Genomic DNA, 23,018 nt, shown 5'->3' with positions numbered 1-23,018 from the left:
AAGGGAAAACATTAGAATCACTGCAGATCTCTCCACCCAAACCATAAATACAAGAAAAGCTTGGGAAAATACCACTCATGCTCTGAAGACCAACAACTGCCAACCCAGAATGCTATAATAAATGAAGCTAGAATTTACATTTGAGGGAGAAAAAAGAATATTTCATTCCAAAAAAGAAGCTACATGAATATATGCACACTAAACCAGCATTACAAGAAACATTAAATAAGAACAAAGAGCAGAACAGCAAAAACTCCCATCAAGAAACTATCACCGGGGCCGGGAGTTTGGCCTAGTGGTTAAAGTGCTTGCATGCATGAAGACCCGGGTTCTATTCCTCGGTAACACATATGTAGAAAAAAGCCGGAAGTGGTGCTGAGGCTCAAGTGGTAGAGCTCTAGCTTTGAGAAAGTCCAAGGACACTGCTCAGGCCCTGAGCTCAAGCCCAGAACTGGAAATCAGTTATAAATCACCCACAAATCAGTAAGCACAAAGGGAAAGAGAGAGACAGAGACAGAGATAGAGTCAGAGACAGAGATAGAGACAGAGATAGAGACAGAGACAGAGACAAAGACAGACAGAGACAGAGACAGGGTCAGAAACACAGAAGGAAAAATAATGAAAAAGGACATTAACCACTTCTACATAATTTCCCTAAATGTGAATGGGCTGAACAATCCAATCAAAAGACACAGAAAGGAAGATTGGATTAAAAGACAAGACCCATCAATATGCAGTCTCCAAGACACCCACCTCACTGACAAAGACAAAAAGAAACTCCAAGTGACGACATTTTCACCCACTTCCCAGTGAATGTCATTATTTTATCTTGTCTGTTGGCTATGCAGAATTCCATTGTATATACACACCACATTTTTGTATCCATTCATCTGCAGTAGGGCATCTGGGTTGTTTCCATCCCTTGGCTATTGTGAATAGTGCAGAGATGAACATAGCTGAGCAGGTGTCCTTATATCCTTGGTTATGGTATTCATGATAGATGCCCAAGAGTGGTATGGCAGGAACATAGGGAAGGTCTATTTTCAGTTCTTCAAGAAACTTCCAAACTGCTTTCCAGAGTTGCTGAACTAGTTTACATTCCCACCAGAATTACAATAGGGCTCCCTTTCTCCACAACCCCGCCAGCATTTGTCATTGTCTGAGTTCAGAATATTGGCCATTCTAATTGGGATAAGATGGTATCTTAGAGTATATTTTATCTGCATTTCCTTTATGACCATGGAGGATGACCATTTTCTCATGTTTTTCTGCCAATTTAACCTCTACTTTTGATAAGTTTCCCTCTAATTCCCTATTCTGCAAGACTTTTAAAGATGAATTAATTCCTATACTCTTAAACTCTTCTGAGAAATAGAAGAGAAAGGAGTCATATCAAACTCATTTTATGAAGCTAATGTTACACACATTCCCAAACCAGGGAAAGAGCCAACAAAAATGAGAACCACAGACCTATCTCTCTAATGAACACAGATGCAAAGCTCCTCAATAGACTACTAGCCAACAGAAACCCAGAAACAAATTAAAAAATTATACACTACAATCAAATAGGCTTCATCCCACAGATGCAAGGCAGGTTTAACATTAACAAGTCAATTATTATAATACATCACATCAATACAGATAAAGCTAAGAATCATATGATAATTTCTCTAGATGTTGACAAAACTTTTGAAAAAATACAATATCCATTCATGTTGACAGCACTAGAAAAAAAAAGGAATAGGAGGGGGCCGGGAGTTTGGCCTAGTGGTAGAGTGTTTGCCTAGCATGCATGAAGACCTGGGTTCGATTCCTCGGTACCACATATTTAGAAAGTTGGAACTGGTGCTGTGGCTCAAGTGGTACAGTGCTAACCTTGAGGAAAGCCCAAGGACAGTGTTCAGGCCCTGAGTTCAGTCCCCAGGACTGGCAAAAAAAGAAAACAGGAATAGGAGGGACATTATTTAAAATAATTACAGCTATATATGACAAACCTAAAATCAGTATCACTAAATGGAGAAAGTTAGAACCATTCACCTTAAACTAGACAGGGATGCCCACACACTCCACTTCCCTTCAATATATTGCTGGAACTCTTATCCAGAACAATAAGGCAAGAGATGGACATTAAAGGGATAAATATAGGGAAAGAAGAAATTAAACTATCCCTATTCACCAAGGACATGATCCTATACCTGATCAACCCAATAAACTCCACTCCCAAAATCCTAGAATTAATAAACCACTTTAGCAAAGTGTCAGGTTACAAAATCAACCTTCAAACTCAATATCCTTTATGAATGCCAACAATACACAAACAGAAGGAGAAAACAAGAAAATTATTTCTTTTGCAATAGCCCCCCAAAGCATAAAATATTTAGGAGTTACCTTAACCAAAGATGCAAAGGAATTATTTAATGAAAATCATAAAAGCCTAACGAAAGAAATTAAAGAGGATACCAGGAAATGGAAAGACATCCATGCTCATGGGTAGGGAGAACCAATATAGTGAAAATGACCATATTGCCTAAATTGATATGCAAATTCAATGCAATACCCATCAAAATCCCAAAGACATTCTTTGCTGAAATAGAAGGTATAATTAAAAGGTTCATGTGGAAAAACAAAAGTCCTAGAAGAGCCGAAACAATTCCAGGCAAAAAGAGCAAAGCAGGTGATATTACCAGACTTAAATACCAGACTTCAAACACTTCTACAGATAGAGCCATGATAATAAAAACAGCATCGTATGGGAAACAAAATAGATGAGAAGATCAATGGAACAGAACCGAAGATCCAGAAATAAAACCACATACCTATAGTCAACTTATATTCAATAAAGGAACTAGAGGTATACAGTGGAACAAAGCCTCTTCAATTATTGGTCCTGGGAATACTGGGTAGCCACATGCAGAAAACTAAAAATCTATCCCAGCCTATCCCCATGCACAATCATTAACTCAGAATGGATCAAAGACATCAATATCAGATCTGAAACTTTGAAACTGCTACGTGATAGAGTAGGAGAGACACTGGAACTCATAGGCACAGGCAAAAACTTCTTGAACAGAGTTCAGCATCACAACTGGTTGGAAAGGGACTTGACAAATGGGACTACCTAGAAATAAAAAGTTTCTGCACTAGGTTTCAGGTCTGATATTGAGGACTTTGATCCATTTTGAGTGAATGCTTGTGAATGGCGAAAGAATAGGATCAATTTTTAGTTTTCTGCATGTGGCTGCCCAGTTTTGCCAGCACCAATAATTGAATAGGCTGTGTTTGTTCTACTGTATATCTTTGGCTCCTTTGTCAAATACAAGTTGACTATAGGTATGTGGTTTTATTTCTGGGTCTTCTATTCTATTCCACTGATCTTCTGGTCTATTTTTTGTGCCAATACCATGCGGTTTTTGTTATTATGGCTCTATAGTAGAGTTTGAAGTCTGGTATTATAATATTGCCTGCTTTGCTCTTTTTGCCTAGAATTGTTTTGGCTCTTCTAGGTCTTTTGTTGTTCTATATGAACCTTTGCAGTATATATTCTATTTCAACAAAGAAGGTCTTTGGGATTTTGATGGGCATTGGGTTGAATTTGTATATCAGTTTTGTCCATATGGCCATTTTTACCTTGAAATTGTTGCATGATAGAGTAGGAGAGACACTGGAACTCGTAGGCACAGGCAAAAACTTCCTGAACAGAGTCCCAGGGTCACAACAGATTGGAGAGAGACTTGAAAAATCAGACTACCTAAAAATAAAAATTTCTGCACAGATAAAAGCATAGCTACTAAATTACAAAGACAGCCAACAAACTGGCTGAGTTGTGGAAAACAAAGAACCCTACTACACTGCTGGTGGGAATGTAAACTAGTACAACCACTTTGGAAAGCAGTTTGGAGGTTTCTTAAAGAACTAAAAATAGACCTTCCCTATGATCCTGCCATACCACTCCTGGACATTTATCCTGAACATCATAATCCAGGATATGATAAGGACACTTGCTCAGCTTTGTTGATCTCTGCACTATTCCCAACAGCCAATTGATGGAAACAACCTAGATGCCCTAATGCAAATGAATGGATACAAAAATGTGATATATATATATATATATATATATATATATACATATATATGAATTCTACATAGCCAACAGATAAGATTAAAAAATGGCACTCACTGGGAAGTGGATGAGTCTAGAGCAAATCATGTTGCGTGAGATAAGTCAAGACTAAAGGAACAAAGGGTGCATGGTATCCTTAATATGTGGCTATTAGGCCCAAACAGTACAAGAGCAAGGACTCAATATTTGGGTACCCAATGTTATGGACATGGTCTTCAAGATATAAATGTAACTACATAAACATAAAAATCTGTGATGGGCTATATACTCTATAGGCATAATGTTTTATTATATAGTTTAATGCTTAATTTTAATTATGGTCTACAACCTAAGTGCCAGTGATACAAGATTCCCTTCTTAAATACTTGTTTTTTAAACATGACATTCGAAATATGATGTAAAGTCAATGCTAATAAATGCTTTAATAAAAAATATGGAACATGTAACAAAAAGTTTCTGCACAGATAAAACATAGCTAAAAATTAGAAACACAACCAATAAACTGGGAAAAGGTATTTACAATAATACATCAGACAAATTCTTAATATCCAGTGTCTACAGGGAACCCAAGAAACTTATACCCCCAAACCCAACAAAACAATCACTAAATGGGCAAGGGAAATAAAAAGAGGCTTATCAAAAGAATAGGTTAAAACGGCAAAAAAAGGACATATGAGAATATTCTCATCATATATGGTCATAAAGGAAATGCAAATAAAAACAGCTCTAAGATACCACCTTACCCCAATTTGAATGGCCGATATTCTGAACTCAGCAACAAATGCTGGTGGGGTTTCACTTCACTGCTGGTGGAAATGTAAACTAGTTCATCCATTCTGGAAGGAAATTTGGAGGTTTCTTAAAAAACTGAAAATAGACCTCTGTGAAACTGCCATACCACTCTTTGGCATCTACCTTGAGCATCATAACCCAGGATATTATAAGGACACTGGCTCAGCCATGTTCATCTCTGCAGTATTCACCATAGCCAAGTGATGGAAACAACCTAGATGCCCTACTACAGATGAATGCATGCAAAAAGTATGATATATATATATATATATATATATATATATATATATACAGTGGGATTCTACATAGCCAACAGACAAAATAAAATAATGGCATTCACTGGGAAGTGGATGAAACTAGAGCGAATCACATGAGTGAGATAAATAAGGAACAAGAGGTATTTGGTATCCTTAGTATGTTGCTATTAGATCTAAACAGTACAAGAGTGATGACTCAATATTTGGACATGTCCTTGGAGATATAAACATAACTACATAGACATAAAAATCTATGATGGGATATATTCTTTATAAATATAGTGTTTTATTACATAGATTAATATGTATCTAGGACACACAAAACCTCAGCTTGTTTAATAATGTTTTAAAATCTATGTGCCAGTGATTGTATATAGAGATTCTGTTCTTGAATACTTGTTTGTTAAGCATGACAATTGAAATATGATGTAAAAATCAATGTTAACAAAAAAAATCTAAAAAATGAAATGATCTGGTTTCTCACATGTGGATTCAGAAATTTGCTTCTTAAAACAATCAAATTGGAAGTTTCCCATGGCTAGCTTCAGAAAATATGAATAATTAGCACATTAGAGAAGAATATGACCCTTTTTCCCATTCCCTGATTAAGTTAGTCTTCCAGATGGACCTGAAGAGACTTTGAAATACTTATGTATTCTAAGAACTTAAGAATTGATCTTGAGAGGTCAGGAGTTTGGCCTAGTGGTAGAGTGCTTGCTAGAATGCACAAAGACTGGGGCTCGATTCCTTGGTAGCACATACATAGAAAAAGCCAGAAGTGACATTTTGGCTGAAGTCGTACAGCTCTAGCTTTGAGAATTCCCAAGGACAGTGCTCAGGCCCTGAGTTCAAGCCTTAGGACTACAAAAAGTAGTGATCTTGAAACTGTTCAAGAGACATGGATTCATTAAAATTACACAAACAATAATCATTGCTACAAACTTTTCTCATCAACTCAACATATGTTTTATGTGTTTGGGGTCTTTCTATGCTATGCAAATAGAGCAATATGGAAAGTTGCATTCATTTCACAGTGTCATTTTGTGAAATGGCTTTAAATTTATATGAAGTCTAATATTTTCTAATGTTTCATCTCTTCCTGGTACCAATTCTAACATGTGACAAACCCCCTGCAGTAGATGTTCTCTCTGTCAAACATATTTATTCATTTCTTGTCATTGTTGGATAAGTGTGCTATCATAAGGAAAGGATAGCACTTCTGGTGTGGTGCTGCTGAAGAAATTGGTACTGAGAAATATGAACATGAATTTGGGAGGGATGGTGTGCCAGGGATCTTTCAACACTCATATCTCATTATAGCTCTTGTATGATTCTTTTTAAAACTAAATATCAGGTAGCTGTACAGAATCTACAATTCCATAAGTCAATTTTTATGAGTATAATATAACTTAATTATTGCTACCTTTTCCACTGTTATTTCCTATTTTCTCCCTCGTATGCCTACCCTCAAATACTTACTTCAATTTTTAGTTAATGTACTTTGAAAATAATGACTGCACTTTCTCACCATTCCTCCTCCATTTGTGTGTCCCCTCCCGTTATAATGAAACACACTTTTTCTTTTCCTTTTGTGTGTGTGTGTGGGGGGGGGATTCTTGTGGTTAAGTGAACTGTCTGGTCACTATCCTGGAACTTTTTCATTTTTCCGGTCATGAGGCTTGAACTTGGGGGCTGGGCATTGTCCTTGAGCTGCTCAGCTCAGGGCTACCACCTTATCCCTGGGGCTATAGTGCCACTTCCGGTTTTCTTGTGGTTATTTGGAGATAAGAGTCCCATGGACTTTCATGCTAGATGATTTTGAACTGTGATCCTCAGATCTCAGCCTCCCAACTAGGTATGATTACAGGCATGAACCACAGCTCAGGCATGGCTATCTCTGAACTTTCTGCTCAAGTTTAGTGATTTACCACATGAGCCACAGCTCAACTTCTTACTTTTTGTTTGTTATTGGAGATAAGTGTCTCAGAGACTTTCCTGTCTGGGCTGGCTTTGAACTATCATCTTCACATATCAGCTTCCTGAGTTTCTAGAATTACAGACTTGTGTCAATAGTTCCTAGCAAAGCATACATTTTATCATAATCATAAAGTATAACAGTACTGTATAACCAATGCCAAATAATGTAGCTAAGCAAAACAGTAACATAAACTTACAGTTTTTTCAAGGGTGTTAGATGTGTTTACTTAGAGTTAATACCTTGTAGTCTATGTTAGTTGAACACTGATGAAAATGGACCAGATAAAATTAGTGGAGTGAACATTTAGTATGTGAAAAAACACAAGAAGAAAATAAACTTGGTTTATTTTTCAAGCTTTGAAGTCAGAAGAAGTCACTTATGATGGAGATAACAGTATCAGAGGATAGTTTATGATGGAGAAACAATAATTTTTTTGTTTTGTTTTTTTTTCAAGAAATTTTCCAACAGTTTATTAGAAAGAATGTAGACATTTAAAAACAATCCCCACTGTCATGAATATAAATTGAGGTTTTCCAGCCCAGTTTTAAGCTGAATAAAAAAAAAGAAATTAAAGAAAAAACCCAATAGTGTATTAACATTTTCTCACTCATTTGCCATACTGACAGTGCAGTCTGGTCTAAAATGTACATACTCTCAAGCAACAATGTACAGCTTTCTTTGTCCTCCATGCTAAGAGAGGTAAAGGCTTAAGGGCCAAACAATACCAAATGTATAGGATTCAAAAACCATCTAATTTAAGGTATTCACTAATATTAGATAAGATACATCTGGAACACTGACAAAATGATCATTTATGTATGATAATGTGAAGTAATTTTTTTGAAAAATAAACTTTAGTGGAACACTCCTGAAGGATACACCAGAGAAACATCAGTTTTGTTAAAAAAAAAACAGTTTAAGGTTATCAGCCAATTTGTTTCACTTTTGAACTCATGTTCTAGGAAATTTAAAATTTAGTCATCTTTCCTTAAGTTGAGAGCTTCCTATCTTGTCAGTACCTAAGTTATGAACAAAGGAAATTTAGTTGAAATGTTTTTTTTTACCTTTTTTTAAAAAAATTAATCACAACCACTGTGGTCAATTGCCTAGGACCTCAAGAGCTTCATGAAAATGTTCATGCACAAGGATATATTGCCTTAGTTGACTTAAAGTTGCCCCATACAATGGTACATTATCAACCCTTAGTGAACCGAAGCCTTTAAAAAAAAAAACAAACAGGTTGAAAAATGGGTTAAAGAGGCAAATACAGCATCTGCCTGTAGAGCCATCAACTCAGGAATTTCAAGTATGAAATCTTGCAGAGAAATTTTCTTTCTCAAAATCCAGGTGATGACAATACTCCTTACTCCAGATCCGGCACTTTTTCATCATTACTGTCTTGTGAATGATCATCTGCTCCATCCACTTCTGGTAAATGTAAATCCTTATCACCATCCATGTTGTTCATCATCTCAGAGAAACGATCAAAATTAGACATGTCTTCTTCTGAATCATCTTCCCAGTCTTTCCAATTATTGAAATCCACACTGAGCCATAAATTAAGCTTTGCTCTTTCTTTTGTTAACCTAGGCCAAGACTGGCCAGATTCTCCTTTTCATAAACAACATAAAATTGATCTGTCTGTTCATTTATGCTTGGAATCATTTGGATCAAGACAGTGAAAAAGATCAATTCCATTTAAATGTTTAAAATTGTCATTTCCTCCAAGACAACTGAAAGTAAGTTTGGATTTTTCAAAGTTTACATTAACATCTTTACTGTCTTCCACACAAAATTCGATGAAGACATAGTCCCTTCGATCATACCACTTTGCAGAAGCAGGCTGCATGGTGAACTGGACAGGGGGATGGGCGAACGGGTGGGCGGGCCTCTGTAGCGGTGGCGGCAGTAGAGTGGACTCTGCTAGGGTGTCGACTCAGGCGTTTTCTCTTTCTCAGGCGGAGGCAGCGGTGGCAGCAGCGGGATTGACCTCCATTTCCAGAATCAGAAACAATAGTTTTAATATTCAGCATCTTGTATTATTTGTCAGAATAGAATGTGAAGCAATATGTGTAAAATGTAAATTGAGTTTTTAATAAATCATAGTACATAGTTGAATTATATTGGTTTGAAGTGAGTATTCAGAGACATTGGCAAGTATATCACAATAGAAAGGAAAATAATCATGAATTAACTACCAGCCACAATTCTACGAAGTTTGGAAAAGATAAGTTCTGTCTTATTATTTCCAAAAAAGATTCCCAAATCACTACCAAGTAGTACCTAATTCAGTTTATCCTATTCCTCCAAGAAAATTCCTTTGTAGATAAACACAGACATAGGTGATGAACAGATATTCTAGATGCAGCCTGGACACTTGGGAACTGCATTGTAAGAGAAGTTCCATCTCCTATTTATGTATTATGATTACTATTCCTGACTTTGCCCAGGTTGCTCTTAGTTTCTTTGGTGACTGAGGAATTAGGATGCTACTCAAGATGTTCCTGGATCCTATGCTTTTTTCTGTATGTTGTTAGACATTATATCCTAATAAGTGTAAAATAAGAGTGATTGGGGGAGGAAAATGTTAAATGAATTACTTTTTTGGACTAGACAGGCTCAGAAAAAGGAAGTGGTCCCTGGTCTTTAATTGGTTTATGTTCAACTCATGGTAGTCATTTTGTTTTTGGTTTAAAGGAAAACAAAGGAGCTAGTCTTAATCAGTTCCTTCATTTGTATTTTGTTCACCATGTATTTTAAAAGCATCATTAAAATTATGGCTGCAAATATGGCTATAAATGCAGCAGTGATACTTACTAGACAATGTTGAAAATGAACTATGCAACTCATGGGTAAGAATGGATAAGAATAAGTTAAAAATATTAGTTATAAAATTACTGGTAAATTCCTCTAGATTTTGGTTTACAGCTTTCTATTAATTATCACTAGGAGGATTGGTATATAAGTTTTGACATAGCTTCCAAAGTTCAATTGAGAGTCAAATGTCTGTTAAAGTTCACAAATTAAGTTAGAGTGAGGTTCTACATCAATATGTTGATTTTCAACATCATTAAATAAGAACTACATATTTTATCATATTGAATAGATATCCACTGAGAACTTTCTTGAATATTCACATTTTGAATAACATTAAGTTTATATTACCCATAAATCTAAAAATTGCTTTGAATGTTCTTCATTCTAGATTTAAGTAGAAAAATTATATAAATTGTACCATGAGTTACCTAACACAAAATCATGGCTATATAATGTATATATGTATATAAATGATAACATATGATGGACACAATATCAATATATTATATGCATATATGTGTATATGCATATACACACATGTATATCCATGTTTATGTGTACATATAGACATGTGTGAATATATACACATAAATTTATGTATATTGTATAATATGATATATGGCATAATATATATGCATATTATATATGATATAGCAATACTTACATATCATATGTGATAAGCATATATTTGACAAATAAAAGCTGTTTTAACAGGGAAGGTTTGTGAAAAGTTATAATTTCAGTTGTTAATACAGCTTGCAAATTTGAAATGTATTTTTATATTTTGCAAGTTATTTTTTGCATACTAAGAAAAAAACTATAAACTATTCTGTAGGTAATAACTATTGTTCTTTCATTTATTCTTTTTTCCTCATAGGGACCTCAGCTTGAAAACCAAACTCAAATGCTATTAGAAAGAAAATAAACATGACCAACCCATAAACTGGGAAAGAGTTGGTGACATATTTTCTGTACATTTCTTATATTAAAAGGAAAAACTATTAAATGAAATCTAACATAGAAAAACATAATTGAAACTAAATTATGGTCATACATCACATTTTGCTCAAAAAAGTGGTTTATCTTTGTGATTGTTATTCTTAACCTACTGTGTGAAGTTATTTCTTTTTCTCTCTTTTTTATAGTTTATTTCAGATTGTTATTGTATCAGACTTTGGTACCTGGTATGATGTCTATATATTTATTTGTTTACTCATTTTGTGCCTTAGTCATTGCTAGGTAATGTATTTACCTCTTGCAACATTAAAAACATACTTAACACTCATTGTTTCAGAGCTAGCTAGTACAATTATTACTGGATTTCTTTTACTTTAAATGAGAAATTTTTAGTTTAAGAAAATATAAATTCACTTAAGTGAAGTAAGCCAGAACCAAAGAAACATAGACTCCATGATTTCCCTCATTTGTAATAAACAGTATAAATTTAGGATAGTCCTAGCACAGAATCACTATAGCTCAAAAGCTATGTACATACGGCCATATAAGATGTTGTAAAGTGCAATGATATAGACAATATAGATACAAGAGGTTTTTCTTTATGGTTGTTTTTAATGTTCTCTATGATTCTATATCATTTTTTCTTTCTTTTTGTTGCATGTGATTTATACTCTGTTGTCACTGTATTTGATTTTTGTATACTGTTTTGTATATTTCTTTATCTAAATTAGGGGAGGGAAGGGAAACAACAAAATGGTGAGACAAAGAACAAAGGGAAAACAAATAGAACATTGATCAGAAGACAATATGTTGGAAATGAACTTCAAAACTGGGGGGAGATTTGGGGGAAAGTATGTGTAATTCCTCTGTACATCACCTTAACAATAAAATATTTTTTCTTTTTTTCCTACTTAATAGAAGGATTACAGTTATGTTCGCCAGAGAAAAGGTGCATTACTTCACACAAATTGATAGCTCTTCTCATGTTTTTGTCGCCATTTCCCTTCCACAGTCCCCTCCCCTCATCTTGATTTCCCCTCTTCCCTTTCCTATTTCAAATAAACAAGTAAATGTATATACAATATACATGATAACAAGGTAAGATACTGTAACAACATGAGAATAACCAAGGGGTGACAAAAAGAGATGAGAAATAGCATAGTACATTAAGAACAACAATCCCACATTACATAGCTCTTGATTCCATATCCTGGAGGTCCTTTCATTTAGCCACATCCTATATGGCCTTATGTATCTAGGTTTTGCTCTATTATAAACCTCTGCTGGGAGAGTCCTAAATTTGTACTAATTATTACAAATAAGGGAAATCATTGAGCCTATGTTCCTTTGGGTCTGGCTTATTTCACTTAACATGATTTTTTTCCAAGTCCTTCCATTTCCTTACAAGTGGGGCGATATCATTCTTTCTGATGGCAGCATAAAATTCCATTGTGTATAAATACCACATCTTGTTGATCCAATCATCTACTAAGAGGCATCTGGATTGGTTTCGTATCTTTGCTGTGATGAATAGTGCTGCAAAAAACATTGTTGTGCTAGTGGTTTTAGTATGTCCTTGTCTCTGGACATTTGGGTAAATGGTAATGAACATGGTCTTAGAGATATAAACCTAACTATATAGACATAAAAATCTATGATGGGGGGCTGGGAGTTTAGCCTTGTGTTAGAGTGCTTGCCTAGCTTGCAGAAAGATCCAGGTTCAATTCCTCAGTGCCACATACATAGAAAAAAAGCCAGAAATGGTGCTGTGGCTCAAGTAGTAGATCTCTAGTCTTAAGAAAGCCCAAGGACAGTGCCCATGTCCTGAGTTGAAGGCCCAGGGCTGGCAAAGTAATCTATGATGGGCTATATACTCTATAGACATAATGTTTTTAATCCATATTTTAATATGTATCTATGACACACAAACTCTCAGCTTAATCTTAATTATGTTCTAAAATCTATGTGCCAGTGATTGTATATAGAGATTCCATTCTTGAATACTTGTTTGTTAAACATGACATTTGTAATATGATATAAAAATCAATGTTAATTGGGGCTGGGGGGAGGGAAATGGGGACCAAGACATGTGAAAGGGTATCAATGTATGGGAATTAATGCACCATCTATCTGGCAAATATCAAGTAACCCTTCTATTAATTACAATAAAAATATATGAAAAAAATCAGTGTTAATAAATTCCTTAATAAAAAATTGCAAAGAAACCTTTTTACAATTAATAAGGGTTATATGCTTGTGTTCTTTGACAACTTTATTACTAAAAGAATCTACTTATACAGTTTAGAAAATGTTTAGCAAAACTATTCATTTGAAATAATCTAGATTTATACTGATTAGGTAAAATCTCAATTAAGTATCTCTATCATTTTTTATGAAACTTAAAAAAGAAACTGACAAGAATTTTTTTTGCCACTCCTGGGCTAGAGCTCAGGGACTGAGCACTCTCCTTTGGCTTTCCTCAAGGCTAGTATTCTATCCTAGCCACCTCACCACTTCTGGCTTTTTCTATTTATGTGGTACCAAGGAATCGAACCCAGGTCTTTGTGCATGCTAGCTAGGCAGGCACTCTACCACTAGGCCAGACTCCCAGCCCTGACAAAGAAGAATTTTTAAATTGCAGCTAGAGTTCTCTATTCCATAATAAAAACCTTCATATCTAGATTTATACTGTGTAAGTGATCTTTCTCATCTTTTGTCTTTTGTACTTTTGATCTCCATGCAGTGTTCTGACAGTTTTTATGCAAGTAATGGTATACAAAGCAGCTTTAGCGATTTCAAAAGATCTCTGTTGTTGGAATCAGCATGAATGAAATGAAACACAGTTGACAAAAAGACGAGCAAATTCCAAACGCAGCATTCATACTCAAACACTATGTGGACAAGTCAAATTGAAATGAACACTGGATACTGCCTAACTTGCCCAAACAAGCTGGTGCTGAGTGTAAGAAAGGAATCATATGTTCACATTATATGTGAGGGAAAATTCTCTTACAGTCTCTCAGCAAAAACAAGAGTGGACTTCACTTCTTTCTGGCTTTCCATCTTCCATCTTCTGATATTCACAATTTTTCTTTAAAATTTTCCATAGATTCTATTAGCACCAATCCATTTTGACTTGCTCACATATGCAAGCAGTGTACCTTTCTCTGTTTCAACCCTGCTGTCACTCTTACCCATTTTCCTTCTTCCAAAATCAATTTGAATTATCTTCATTGTTCTATATTCACACATATATAGAATCATTTTAGATCCTAATCACACTTCTCCACTATCTTTTTTATCTCCTCTTCCCAGTAGTATCCACACTCAAAATGGGTGAATTGGGCCAGGAGTGTAGCCTAGTCGTAGAGTGTTTGCGTAGCATTCACAAAGCCCTGGGTTCTATTCCTTGGTAGCACATACACAGAAAAAACTGGTAGTGGTCCTGTGGTTCAAGTGGTAGAGTGCTAGCATAAAATAGCTCAAGACAGTGACTAGGACGTGAGTTCAATCCCCAAGACCGGTAAAAAAGAAAAAAGAAGTGTATTTCATATTCATATCATCTATTTATTTTAGAGAGGGCTAATAGTTCAAATGGATTTTGCCATGGTATTTCATATATGCATACACCAGTATTTTCATTAGTTTGGCCTCTTGGCTTACCTACTGTTTAGTAGGTAGCTGTTTTGCTTTCTATGAACTACTTTCACCATTTTCATTCACAGATGCAATGTGTTTGTATATTGATCACCCTTTATCTCTTTCTCTTTGTTTCTGTTCTTGTCTCTCTCTTGTCTCTCTCTCCATCTCTGTCTCTGTCTCCATCTCCATCTCTCTGCCCCTCCCCTGCTCTGTTTATCTTGCTCAGTACCAGAGATTAAACTCAGACTTTCAGGCCTGCTTGCTTGGCTGATGTTCTATTACTTAGGCACACCTCCATTATATCATTTTGACAGTTAATTAAGAATGAAGGCTTTGACCTTTTCTACCTAATCTGACTTCACACTTTGTTTCTTTACGTCTCAGTCTTCTGAATAGTGAGGATAATATAGACAATAGCATGCAGCATAGCATTATTTTCTCCTTTCCCTTCTCTTCATACAATTTTACCATTACAAACAAATTATCATATACATGACTCAAAATATTATTATACACACATACACACACACACATATATATATACATACATCATCTGTATTACCCTTGTGTGTGTGTGTATATACATATACATTATCTAAATTACCTTTGTATGTGTGTATATACACATATATTTTTAGTTTTGGTTCTGTTATCCACTTATGATTGAAAATGTGAATTTTGTTCTTCTGAATGAGGACTATTTCACTCAATGTATTTCTTTACATCCCTAAGGACAGTAAAGAACTTCTATTTTTTTAAAAATTCTTTGAGACGGTCTTACTATGTAGCCCAGGTTGGTTTCAAGCTCATGATCCTTATTCAGACTCCTGAGTTCTGGAATGATAACTTTTGCCACCATTTCCTGAAAGTTCTCTTCTCAAGTGTCAGGATATTGTAAGAGCCAGGCCACTTAGATTTTGTTAGAATTTTAAAATATCAAAAAAATAGTGAAAAACCTGAGTTGGTGTGGTATGTACATTTAGAAATGTAACATGGTTTACATTTCTGCAGTATTTTAAGCTATAGTTATTATAGTACTTACAATAGTGGATTCCAAGTCTTTTTGTTATATTTTCTTTTGTTTAAAAAATGTTTATTATTGGGCCGGGAGTTTGGTCTAGTGGAAGCGTGCTTGCCTAGCATGCACGAAGACCCGGGTTCTATTCCTCAGTACCACATACATAGAAAAAAGCCGGAAATGGTGCTGAGGCTCACATGGTAGAGTTCTAGCCTTGAGAAAGTCCAAAGACAGTGGTAGAGTCTAGCCTTGAGAAAGTCCAAGGACAGTGCTCAGGCCCTGAGCTCAAGCCCAGGACTAGCAAAAAAAATGTTTATTATCATTAAGTAGTTGGAGAAAAGAATTGATATTTTCCAAAGCAGTAGACTTGACTTTTTTTCAGCATTGCTATCCTGGACTAGCCTGAGTTTTGCCATCACAGTTGCTTCTCTCAATACAAAAAATTACATACCTCTGGATAGATAAATCAGATTATATTTTTATTGTCCATACGATTGCCAACGTGAATATTTGCAAGTATTATAAATATGTGCCCACAACTCTTTAACATAGAGATTATCACTGATTGCAATGTTGGCCTGGTTTTGTTAGTAATTCTTAATTTATTTTGTTATTCAACATAGGTGAGGTAAATATTTTTGTCTTATTTAATTCCAGGAATAATTATAAATACTTTGTTTTTTTAAAGACTAAGACAAGGGGACATTGTTGGCGTCCCTCTCAGATGCCCACGTGGTGGGTAAGATGGCGGTGGAGCCCACGAGTAATAAACAGACTCTGGAGACCAAGACTCTTGGTGCAGGTCTAAATTTATTCCACAAAATGTGCTCACTAAATACAGATCAAGCAGTCATAGCCACGTCATCAAATAGGGATGACCATCAGCCAATGGTGTCCTGAGATACATCCCCTTGCTCTAGGTGGGTGGGGCCAGGTGCCTTCTGGCTCCTGACTGCTTGCAGTCACATACACATACTGAGTGTGTATGTGATTAAGGGCAGATGGCAAACAGCAGGGTTCCCCACAGGACATGAAATAAAAATAATATGGGAAAAACTCTAAAAAATAAAAGAAAGAAAGAAAACAACCAATTCAACTTAATCAATGTTACCCTTCTAAAATGTTCACCTGTCCCTTCCAACGTGCCCCTTTCTTCAATTTTCTTATATTTGTAGGACATACAATGATTTATTGATTACATTCTCCCATCTTTTCCCTTTTATTTGTCTACCCTTTCCCCCATAACCCTACTCCCTCTTTCAAGCACCTGTTTCCTGATATGCATTTTGTTATTGCCTTTCTAAGAAAATACACTATTTGTCTCCCATGCATCTACCATCTTTCAATTAACACATTTGTATACATTTGCATACTATCTAATCTCTTTATTTTTTAGATTTTAAGCTAATTTTGGCTTTCAAGTATGAGAGAAAGCATGTTTTTCTGAGCCTGGCTTACTTCATTTAACCGATTTTCCCCCTAGTTTTTGCATTTCTTTACAAATAATAAAGTATCATTCTTTGTAACAAATGAGTAAAATTCCACTGTTCGTATTTGTCACATTTCCTCGTTCACTGATGGGCATCTGAGATGATTCCATATATGGATATTCTGCATAGTGTTGTAAAGAATGTAGTTGGTGCTAGTGACTTTATCATCTTGTTTTTGGTCTTTTGGATAAATGCCCAGGAGTAGAATTGCTATATTATAGGGTAGTTCTATGCTTAGTTTTTTTTGAAGAATCTTTAAATGCTTTCCAGAGTAGGCAAAACTAAGTCCTCTTTTAACATATAATATAAATAACAATGTAAATACATTTATAAATTTTACACATACACATTGGGTGAAATCCATGTATTTTAGGTATACACCCAAAATAAATTGATAAGCTAGGCAGCACTGGCTCATATATATGATCATAGCTATTCAGGAAGCTGATATCTAGAGAACAGAGTTCAAAGCCAGTGGTAGAGGACCACCTGTGGAAATAAGCTAAATAAGTATTACACTTTGAGCCAAAACTATGATACTCACTTAAAAATAAAAAAGGAAAAGAGAAAAAAAGGGGTCCAAGAATTTAGCGTACTGGTAGAGTGCTTGTCTAGCATGCACGAAGACCCAGGTTTGATTTCTCAGTATCACATACATAGAAAAAGCCAGAAATGGTGCTGTGGCTCAAGTAGTAGGGCTCCAGCCTTGAGAAAGCCCAAGGACAGTACCCAGGCCCTGAGTTCAAGGTCTAGGAATGGCAAAAAAAATTAAAAATGAAAAATACAAACATAGGTGCATATATGTATATATACATAGATAAACACAAGCAAAAATATAAGTATAAATACTGGTGTGTGTACATATTTATATAGACATGCATGTGCATATATAGATATATACTCATATGCTTACACATACACACATATATCTATTTTCTAATGAGAATGCCTCAAAAACTGTTGGGATGAAGTTATCTCTTTTTGGAAACTATCTAGTTTAGGAAACTTACCATCAAAACTTATATAAACATATTCAAAACTGTAATTGAATATTGTCATATCTTATGGTTTTATTTTTATGTTTATTTTATTTTAAAATATTATGCTTGTATTGCAGTTCAAGAATTGTACCAAGGGCATTAAGCATGTACTATACTACTGAGATACATTCACAGCCTCTTTGAAGATTACATTTTAGACAGGTTCTTGTTAAGGCTTCCTTGGGATTCTGAAACCTCCTTCCATAGCCTGTGGAGAAGCAAGCATTGGAGGCTTAAATACCACACTTGGCTGCATCTGTTTTTGGAGTTTAAGTGCATAAAGCAGAAAGGTGCAGCTAATACTTTAAAGAATCTTTCTTCCTTTGTCTCTAAAGAGCAGACTCAAACATTCCATATTTGGATTGTTCCTGTGGCTTTCTAATCTCTCCACCTTTTCATGTTCTTTTACCTCTAACCCAACCCATCATTCATTATCATAGTATTCCCTTACACATAACTGTTACTCTATCTAAATGACAAGGGACTCTATGTATAGTGAACTGATGTCTTCTTACTTAGCAAAATACTTCTCATACACAAAGAAAAGAAAGAAAAGAAAAGAAAAACATGCTGTATCACCTCGGTTAAATTTCCTTTCCTTTATATAGTAGCATAATTCCTTTATTTTGAAACTTCTATCTTCTTATTTTACTCTATGCAATTCTTGTAAAATTTCTCATTCTATTTTTTGTTTGATTTTACCCCTGGAGATAGCATGCCTTTCCTTTTATAATTATATCTACATATTATGAGAGAATATATATTTCTACATATTTCTCCTTAAGAAAGCAATATAAGCCAGGTGCAGTGGTTCATACCCGTAATCCTAGCTAATCAAGAGGCTGAGATTTGGGCCAGGAGTTTCTCTTAGTGGTAGAGTGCTTGCCTAGCATGCACAAAGACCTAGATTCGATTCCTCAGTACCACGTACATAGAAAAAAGCTAGAAGTGGTGCTGAGGCTCAAGTGGTAGAGTGCTAGCCTTGAGAAAGTCCAAGGACAGTGCTCAGGCCCTGAGCCCAAGCCCAGGACTGGCAAAAAAAAAAGAGACTGAGATCTGAGGATCACTGTTCAAAGCCAGCCCAGCCACTAATGTCCATGAGACTCTTATATTCAGTAGAAAACTGGAAATGGTGCAGTGGCTCAAAGAGTTGGTCAGTAACCTGGAGCTAAGAGCTCAGGAACAGAACCCAGACCCAGAGCTCAAGCCCAACCTTTGACAAAAAAATAAGACAATATGATTTTAAGAAATGAGCGTTTGTCTTTCTATGTGCATTGCTATTACATAAAATATTATTAATCCCATACACACAAAATATGTATACTCATTTATTTATTTTGTTACACATTTGTTGATTGTCTTATTCTATAAGAAATGTGGAGATAAGAAGAATATAATCCAAATCCCATTTAGAGGCTGACTTCTTCATATTACCAACATATAATGCTAGTATTTTAAAGCTTCCCAATGGAAGTGTACATGTATGATATAATCATGAATACAGTGTCATTTCTAATGAGCTTATTAAATCATTATGTAAAAGATTTTACATAATAAAATCCCGTAGATATTAAAATTTGACAATGGCCGGTCAAGGAAGATGGCACTGAGACAATAGGTATGCTGCCTAGCTCTCTCCCACAAATAGAGAGAACCAGGGAATCCCACAAGCCAACTACCTTAAGAAATCCATAACAACAAACTCAAGAAGCAAGGGAGAAGGACTCAAACCAGAAAAGAAATCCAAATAAAGATTACATCCAACTTACTCAAAGAATTTGACAAGCAAGGACCCTCCCCCACCCCTCGCCACTGGCTCCAAGCCAGGAAAGCCACAGTGGAGGGCGCCAGGCCCTGCCCGGACCACCACAGAAACCAGCTTAGACCTGGTCAGCAAGTGGCAGAAGCCAGACGCAGGAACCAGCGCAGACCAGCAAGCAGCAGAACTCAGACACGGAACACAGGTGGTGGCTGAGATCCCAGGGGAGTGAATAGTTCTCCAATACCGCAGAGCTCACAGCAAATGCAGAGGAGTGAGTAGCCCAGCAGGTAGCCCAGCGGGTCCCCAAACCCCTCAGGAAAGCAGAGCTGGTGGCAAGCTATAGAACTTAACTCAGACCCTTCCACCCCGCCCGAGAAAGACTGGCAAGTGCAGGGGGGCAAGGAATTTAGAATCCTGTCCCTTCCCTCTACAGCCCCCTCTCCCAGGCCACTGGCTAGAGACTGACAGGCGGATGGGGCACTAAGACCTAGCACCCCACCAAAGGAGGCAGAGGTGTCCCAGCCCCCACTCTCCCAACATCCTCCTCCCCCAGGCCTCTGACTGGAGGCTGACAGGCAGGCAGGCACTAAGACCCAGCACCCCAACAAAGGGGGCAGAGGTGTCCCAGCTCACCCATCCAACGGGTTCCTTTCCCAGGGCACTGGATCTGGAGAGTGGGGGGGGCACTGAGACCCTGCCTTCCGAAAGCGGGTGGGGTGTACGGGAGTCAAGGAGCCAGCATCTGTCCCACTCAAATCTTCAGCCAGGCACCCTCCAGCTGGGAATCCCCAGCAAGACATCACCAAGAAGCCTCACACAGTCACAGACTCTCAACAAAGCAGCAGAAATACAGCAGGGAACTGAAGGGCAGACCAGTAGCCAAGTTTGCCTTCTGAGAATCAGAAAGGCACAGCTCCGCACTTGGAGCCCATGTCCTTGGCTGGGGCCCGCCCCTGGGAACAGAGCAGAAACCAGCTGGTCCAGTTGAGAGCTCTTGAAAACTCCCAAACTCCAGACCCTTGGCAGGGGCCTGCCCCGGGAAACAGGGTAGGAAAATCAGCCATCCGCCCAGCACACAGAGACTGAAGCGCACACCTCCAACCCACAGCCCACTGTGAGGCCAGTGGTTGGGCTGAGAGCTAGTCCTGCTGCAGCACACAGCTTCTGGGAACAAGCCGAACACCTGCAAAAACTGCAAACTCTGACCTAGTCAGCAGTGGAATCTATTTGGCCAAGAACCACAGGTATACACAGATTCCCGGAACCACCGGTCCCAATCCAAGTAAAGACTGCCACCTACCGACCACAGAGCTAACTACAACAGTTCTCAATGCCTAGAAGAGTGCAAAGACGAATCAGGACATACATAAATAATCAAAGACACATCCAAAGCTCAAAAGGAAACAAGAACGAAGGGGTGAGAGAGATGTCACCATCCCAAGAAATGACACCTGAAGAGACGCGAAATATGACTCATATCAAGGAGATGATTTTAGAAATGACTAACGAAATTAAGGCTGAATTCCAAAAGCATAAGCAAGAATTTTCCAAGGAACTCTTCGAATTCAAAAGAGAAGTGGAAGAAAAGTTCAATACCCTCTCAGCAGACATGATCAGCTGAGTGTTCACATTGCAAGCAAAACTGGAGGCATTAAGCAGCAGATTGACTGAGATGGAGAATAGAACATCAGGAATGGAAGATAGAATGCCAGAGCTGGAACAGATAATCACTACCTTGGAAAAATCAGTAAGAATCCGCCAGAGAGAAATCCAGGACCTGGCAGATGCAGCAACGAAGTCTAATCTTTGTATAATTGGGATTGAGGAAGGTGCAGAATTTCAGGACAAAGGAACACAACCCTTATTCACCAAAATCATAGCAGAGAACTTCCCCAAACTCAAAAGGGAAAATACTCACATTATTAAAGTTTTCAGGACTCCAAACAGGCAAGATCCTAGAAGGAACTCATCTATACATATCATACTGAAGACACTAGACCCGAATACCAAGGAACTGATCTTAAATGCTGCAAAAACAAAGAAAGAGATATACTACAGTGGGAAAAATTTGAATTACAGCAGATCTCTCCACGCAAAACCTAAATGCAAGAAAAGCATGGAAAAACCTCATTGATGTCCTGAAGACCAACAACTGCCAACCCAGACTGATATATCCAGCAAAACTAGCATTTACACTTGAGGGAGAAACAAGAATATTTCATTCCAAAGAGAAGCTTTATAAATACCTGCACACTAAACCAGCGTTACAAAAAATACTAATTAATCGAGAACAAATTGTAGAACATCAAGAACCCCCACCAAGAAGCAAATATCTATAATTCACTAAACACAAAAGGGGGAAACAAGAGATAGAGAAAGAAAGTTAGAAGTAAAAATAAATAATCACAATGGAACCTGATCACTGTTGCATAATTTCCCTAAATGGGAACGGGCTGAAAAATCCAATCAAAAGACACAGAGCAGCAGATTGGATTAAGAAACACCACCCATCCATATGTTGCCTCCAGGAGACGCACCTCACTGCCAAAGACAGAAACAAATTCCAAGTGAAAGGATGGAAACGAATTTTCCACTCCAATACAACATGCAAAAAAGCAGGAGGAGCAATCTTAATCTCCGACAAAGTTAACTTCTCAGTAAAATCAGTACATAAAGATAGAGACAGCCATTATATATTAGTAAAGGGTACAATCCATGCCCATAATATTACAGTTATAAACATTTACTCCCCCAACATGTCAAAAAAACTCTCTTAGAATTATAGAACAAGATAAACTCTAACAGAATCATAGTGGGAGATCTCAATACACCACTGTCAACAAATGACAGGACAACTCAATAAAAGTTAAGCAAAGACACCATGGACTTAAATGACACCATAACCCAGCTGATTAACAGATATACAAAGAGTCTTCCACCCAACAACGAAACTTTTTACATTTTTCTCAGCAGTACATGGAACACACTCAAAAGTAGATCATACAGAAAACTTAAGCAGATACAGGAGGACTGATATAATCCCATTCATTCTACCAGGCCACAGTGGAGTCAGACTAATCCCAAACAATGAAGTCAAAATAAAAAAAATTCAAACACTTGGAAGATAAACAACACACTTCTGAAT

The 23,018-nt window shown here is 36.8% G+C and overlaps 1 pseudogene; it reads right to left on the bottom strand.

Annotated features, from left to right (window-relative positions):
- Positions 1–8,371: 8,371 nt before the first annotated feature.
- Positions 8,372–9,019, bottom strand: LOC150055408 (prostaglandin E synthase 3 pseudogene; annotated as a pseudogene).
- Between the last annotated feature and the right edge of the window lie 13,999 nt (positions 9,020–23,018).

This window comes from Megascapheus bottae, chromosome 13, assembly GCF_031878675.1.
Source record: "Megascapheus bottae isolate mThoBot1 chromosome 13, mThoBot2.hap1, whole genome shotgun sequence".
Classification (NCBI taxonomy): Eukaryota; Metazoa; Chordata; class Mammalia; order Rodentia; family Geomyidae; genus Megascapheus; species Megascapheus bottae.
The sequence above is the reverse complement of the archived record's forward strand: the minus strand, read 5'-3'. Positions and strand labels throughout refer to the sequence as shown.